Raw genomic sequence first — 6,778 nt, forward strand, 5'->3', positions numbered from 1 at the left:
ACATGTGAGTCACATTCCATTTTGTAAAGTTTTTTTTACCCTAAATAGCATCTTTAAAAAATTAATTTTTTTTCACATTAGCGGTTCATTTTTGCAATATATCATACATCTTACTCTTTATTTTGCAATATATTTTATTAAAATATTCTAAAATAATAATCTCACTCTATCTTGCTTCCAGCACTACTGTCTAACGACCACCATCACAATGCCCCATAGCCAAATTTGCCATCATTGAAGACATCAACTTACGACTAGATTAACCACCATTCATGAGAGAGAGAGAGAGAGAAATTAAAAAATAACCAATACAAAACATTATAGTGCTCTTTAAAATTTAATAATAATGTAGCATTTTAAAAAAATTTGAAAAATAACAAAAAGCTAGATATAAGAACGATTTTATGTCATTTTATGTACGGTACTATCTATTTTTTTCTTTCAATGGCTTTTGAAAAGCTAGATGTAAATACTCTAAAACACCACCTCCCTTCTATGGTATTTATAATATTTTTAAGCCGTTGTTCAATCTATAACAATAGCTTTTTTAAGAAGTTAAAATAATAAAAAAGTTCTTGTTATGGATTGATGAATGTAACAAAATCAGTATCATGTGTGACTATTTTACTTTTAGTACAAGATGAATAAAAAAGAAAAAAGAAGCATGGGTTATCCTATGATGTGGTCAAACTTACCATTAGGTTTGATATAGACACTTTCTTATTTGACCTATCATAATCTAATGAGAAAAAATGAAGTAAAAAAACAATTATTAAAACACTATGAAGTTTTGATAAATACAATAAGATTAAACTTATGAAATTTACTTCATGATGATTGATGACTCAATACATCAATTGACTTTTGGTAATTGGTGTAGATGGAATTTGAACTAAAGTTCTTTATTTGACGACATAGTACTTTATGAGTTAAACTATTTAGAATCTACAAAAACTATGAAGTTAATGTTTAAGAAGATTGCAAGTTACTTAACCTGCTCCACCTTTTCTTAAATGTTATCATAAATTTTTAATAGAGTTCGTGTACCATTGTATAAAATGGGAGCTACTAAGAGATCCACTATCATTTGTATTTTTTCTATTACTAATAGATGTGCTACATAAACACACAAAGATATCATAGAATCTTTGTCAATAGTTTTAACTTTTCACACTTTAATCTTGGTTTGGTATACCTTTTTTAAAAGGTGATTTTTGCAAAATTTTGGATAAAACTGCTTTTTCAAAAGCTTTTTTTTTTTTTAATCTTAAAACGCCTTTTAGATTAATAACACTTATAGCTTTACAAATCACTTTCGTAACATCCCCTTCTCCCATTTTTTATAATAATAATAATAGAAGAATCTGAAAAATTAGGAGTTGGTAGGACTTTAGAGTACAAGCAAAGCTGGGTTAATATTTTAGTTTCAATAACTGAGTCATGAGTCATGACTTCATTTGCTTGGATAGAATTGAGCACAGATGATCACTGCTCCCTTGAAAATTTAATATGACTCTTGTTTCATATGAATGGGTGTGACTTTGAGATGGTCTTATGTTTTATGTTACTACTGGTTAAGCCAAGTTTTCATCAGTAAGAGCTAAGCGCATGGAAGAAGAGTTGATTGAGGTTCTTTTTCGTTTCTATTATGAATAAGAATTGAGGCTTCTAGCAAACGAACAATTATCTTATATTTTCATTTACCAACAAATTTTCAAAACTTCTTTAGCTTTGTCACAGCCTCATTTTTGTTAAGAAAAAGTTATATTATGCAAAACTTTATTTTAATTAATACTGATTTTAAAATTAAATGATTATTTTGATTATAAGGGGTTTTATTTTTACAAATATTAATTGAATTTGACCTAAGTGTTAAATTGGCTCTTGAACATTTAATTTGAAGAATTAACCGTTTGGATGTTAGGTTTGTCACAAATCAAACCTAATATCAATATTCTTAAATTAAAAAAATTAAAAATTAAAAAAACTTCTATCCAAATACTTTTAATTCAAGACTTATGGATTATATCGTCATGAATTCTACCACATCACCAGTATTTTTTGTTGATATATTCATTGTGAGTTGTGTGATTAGTTACGTTTTGAAGTCACACATAAAATACTAATGACAAAAATGAGTGGTTAATACAATATAATTGGAGCTTACCTCATATGTTTTCTTTTTTTGCTCTCGCACAGTATATCCTCAAGGCTTTCAACCAAAAACTAATTACTGTTTGCGCTGGGTGGGCCCACGAAGGGGTAAAGTGCTGGCTCAAGAAATTCTTTTCAAAGTGCAAGTAATAGGACTCGAACTGGGGAGTACACCCAGTTGAACCTAATACAAGCACCTTGAGACCGAGAGCCCAACCAACTCGGCCAACCTCCTGGGTTACCTCATATGTTTATCTTTAGGTAAAATGATGTTCTTATATGTTGTAGGGATATTAGGCCCAGAAGTTCATTATTTGTTTATATACTGGGCCTGTGGCCCAATTCGAGGACGAGGTTTTGTCCAAGGAAGAGATATCTTTGTCAGAAGAGACTGCGTTAGTAAGTAGAGAGATTAGTCTTGGTCATAATAGTTCGAGGGGTGGGCCAAGGATAAGCATATCCTCGGCTAACCAATGTTGAGGTCTGAAGAGGTTGTCTGTTGTCCCGAGTAACGTTCTAGGAAGTTTCGTTAGTGCGAATATGTATTGCAGTGACATCAGACAGGGAGAAGTCCTAAAAATATCTTAGAAGAAAGTTGCTGCCTCCGCATTAAATGAACTACAGCTAACTCTCTAATCATATTAATGTGGAGCTGATACTTGAACAATGGATTTCAGCTTTATAGCTAATACATGATGAATTATGGGGAATGCTGATAAGACAAGTATCAAGACCAACCGTCTAGCATGCACGTGGAAGATGAAGATGAAAATGAGAGACAGTATAAAAGAAGAAGGGGGCAATGAGACTGGGGGATCAGAAAAGAAAGGAGAAAACTAATGTAGTATCAAGAATTGATTTTGTAATCGAATTTGAAATAAATATATAAGAACAGATCTTCCGAACTTTGCCGATGATGATTTTCTTCATTATAGACCTGTCCATTTATATCTTCTTGTCATCTAAATCTACTTTTGTGTTTGTCTTATTCATTAGAGCCTAGTTTTCTAACCTATTCTCTGCAAATTCATTATTTTGAGCTTTTTGGGCCTTAGTCCATCTATCTGTTGGGCTAAAAATTCAAATCTAGTTCTTACATATGTTATATTAATTTCTCATTTAGAGTACCACTACACAAATATTAAGTTAAAAAACATACAGCAATTTTGAATTTGTATACACAGGGAACGCAAACAACCAATGAATCATGATCAAGTCTTTTATTTTTCTATTAAAAACATTTAAAATAATTTACAATTCCAAACTAAATATTCTTTAACATGTGCTCTTTTTTTTTTCCTAATACTTTAACATGTGCTCTTAAGATAGTTGTCAATAATAGTTTACATACAATCACGAAAACATTGTCCAAAAAATAAAAGCTACATGTGTCCAAAATGGTAGAGATTAATGGTCAAAAGATAGTCTACATTTTCATCTTAGTAGTGACCAGTTCAAAAGTGTTGATTGTTATTATCTATATATATATATAAAACCGAAACCTCTGCTGGCATCACAATTTTCCACGTCAACACAATATTTAAAAAATAAAAAATAAAAAGAAAAACATTATAACACCTCAAAACCCTAGCAACCTTACCCCTCTCTCAAGTTAAGAAATATAAAGCCACAATTTCTGCTTCCACGTCAGCACAATATTTAAAAAATAAAAAATAAAAATAAAAACATTATAACACCTCAAAATCCTAGCAACTTTACCCCTCTCTCAAGTTAAGAAATATAAAGCCACAGTTTCTGCAAACTTTCTCTCCAAACGTGAAAATTCAACCCCTTTAATTTCTCTTTATATTTTTGAGGCTTATATAGAGTCATAGTGAGTTATGCTGATTTTTTTTTTTTTTTGTGTGTGTATAGATGGTCATAATACTCCGGTATTCCAAGAGAAGTTTGTGTTTTCGTTAATTGAAGGCCTTAGAGAGATAAGTGTTGCAATTTGGAACAACAATACAAAAGACGATTTCATTGGCAGGGGAAAGTAATTACTTTGTCTCATATTTTTGTTTTTTGAATTGATTTTGTGTGCTTTTTAGACCCCTTTGGATCAATTTTGTTAATTGGGTGTTTTTTTTTTTTATAGGGTCCAATTGGAGAAGGTTCTTTCAAAGGGTTACGACGACCACACTTGGTGTCTGTATACTAATAGTGGGGGGTAAGTGCTATAAATTACTAACCCTTTTAAGTGTATAATCTGTTTCTAAAATTATCTATAATATTTTGTCCTCCAAAAATTTTATCTCTTTAATTTTAGTATATTGTATTTCTTAAACTATAGACAGATTTTCTTTGTTTCTTATTTTCAATAATAAATCATTTTATTGCAATACCGGTAATTGTTTTAGAAATCCAATATGTACATATCTCTATAGAATAGAGAATAGTAGAAGCCAATTTTATTACAACTACTTAAATTGAGTTGACTTAATTTCGTACAATTACAAAGTATAGCATGAAAGATAATGGAATTAATTGTTGTAATTTTTATTTTCTTTCCATGTTTTGAATTTCCATGTTTTTATTGTTGATGAGAAATTAAGAGTTAGTTGCACAATATGTGTAAATTCTTCAGAAGGCTGCTTTAAATAGTAAGTCAATGTGTCTCTTACATTTGGGTATTAGTTAGAATTATTTTCAAATGATTGTACCAATAAAAGTGAATGTGTATAAATTTTGTCTAACTATCCCGTGCATCGCACGGGTTAGCGACTAGTTATTATTATTATTGAGAGCAAAGTGTTGATTATTAAATCATAGCCATTGATGACGAGATGTATTTCTGATTTTTTTTTTTTAAATTGTTGGGAGTGGGATTTAAACTCCGGATACCTTCGTTAAAATATTATTATTGTTATTATCATTATTTTTATTTCAAAGTTACGAATGCATCAATGAAAAAAAGTCTTAAACACACCGTCTAACACTCCACCTTATTGTTACAAAGGGGTGTTTAACATTGATGTAGAAAGAATCCCCTAGTAGACATCAGTGCGCCATTTCATAAGGTGTATTATAAGCATCAATGTTAAACACCCAAGATTCATGTCCATTTTAGTTAATCCATACTCAATTTATCAGTACTACTTGTATTGTACATTATAACTATAAATATTTTAATGTCAAGTTAGCTTATATTAGTATCTCTATAAATATTTCCAATAGCCTCATTGTAAATGACAAGATTATATATGGTACATATATAATCCGTTTAGAACTTTTTTTTTTTTTGGGGGGGGGGGGGGGGAAGAATATTTAGTAGTTTTTATTAATGCAAGTGTAAACGAAAAAAAAAAAAATCACAGTACAATACACTTTCTATTAACAATTCTAACATCCAAAATACATAATTTAGTAAACATTTTGCCCAAACCACAATTCACTCTCTATTTTTTCTTCGCTCTCATTTTCTCAATCTCACAAACAATTATAGTACCCGATATTGATGCCTACAAGTGTTGGTTTACATGTATGACACATTGAATTACACAAAATGAATGCTTCAAGATATCCAAATAACCACAACATGCGAGGTTGACCTCATTAAAACCAGGAATAGATTTCCACATGGTATATGTAAAAGATAATTATATCTTTTTTTTATATGACCGTAGGCATTTAATTAAAGAATCATGATCTCACTCACCGAGTCATATCTCTATTTTTCATATTACTGGGCTTTCTCAAAAAAAAAAAAAAACACTTGACACAACCATGAGCATTGAGCACCTCCCATCACTTTCAAAATGACATGCGTAAAACTACTTCATTTATATGTCATGCATGAACTGTATTAATTAGTACAACTTTGATTTGGTCAATAAATTATTGCACCATAATCTTGCATTTTAGCTCTCGGTTTTAGCAGTAAATTTTTCAGATAAGGGTATAACTGATTAAAACAAAAACCCTAATTCTTTTACCTCATTTATATATTGTAACAAGTTTTTTTTTAAAATAAAAATAAAAAGATTCCAATCATTCTTTATCCATTTTCTTAAATAGCTACATTCGAAAGGACTATTTTCTGCTTACATTTCTTTCTTCTTTTACATTTACCCAATCTTGTGACTATAGTCACATGTTGTACAAGATTAGGTAAATGTTGTATGAATAACTTCTCCATCTGTCGATAACAACAGGTTAGAAAAGCATGGAAATTAAAACAATGAGACAATCTCTCTCTCTCTCTCTCTCTCTCTCTCTCCCCTTATCTAAGACTAAGACTAAAAGAGACAAAGGAAGGGAATTATTGAATGATAGGGAGAAATGGGAAATGATCACAGCACCTAGTTTTATAATTGATGTGACGCTACTAATGATAAAAAGATGTAAAGCTAGCGCCTCTCTCTATATATAGCAGGCATTATTCAAAGAGACAAATTAAGGAGAGCACGTAATTTCAACCATTGAGATAATAATTCTTTGTCAAGAATCTTCTAACACACTTTTATTAACACAGAGAGGGAGAGACGTCGAGGCTTCAAATTCTCTTTTTCTAACCATTATATATTATACACATAACACTGGATCAGTTGAGAGTAAAAAGGAAGTAAAAGCAGGGAATTATTGAAGAGTACAGAGAAATGAATGGAAAATGATCATACGTACC

Source organism: Quercus lobata, chromosome 4 (genome assembly GCF_001633185.2).
Source record: "Quercus lobata isolate SW786 chromosome 4, ValleyOak3.0 Primary Assembly, whole genome shotgun sequence".
NCBI classification, from domain to species: domain Eukaryota; kingdom Viridiplantae; phylum Streptophyta; class Magnoliopsida; order Fagales; family Fagaceae; genus Quercus; species Quercus lobata.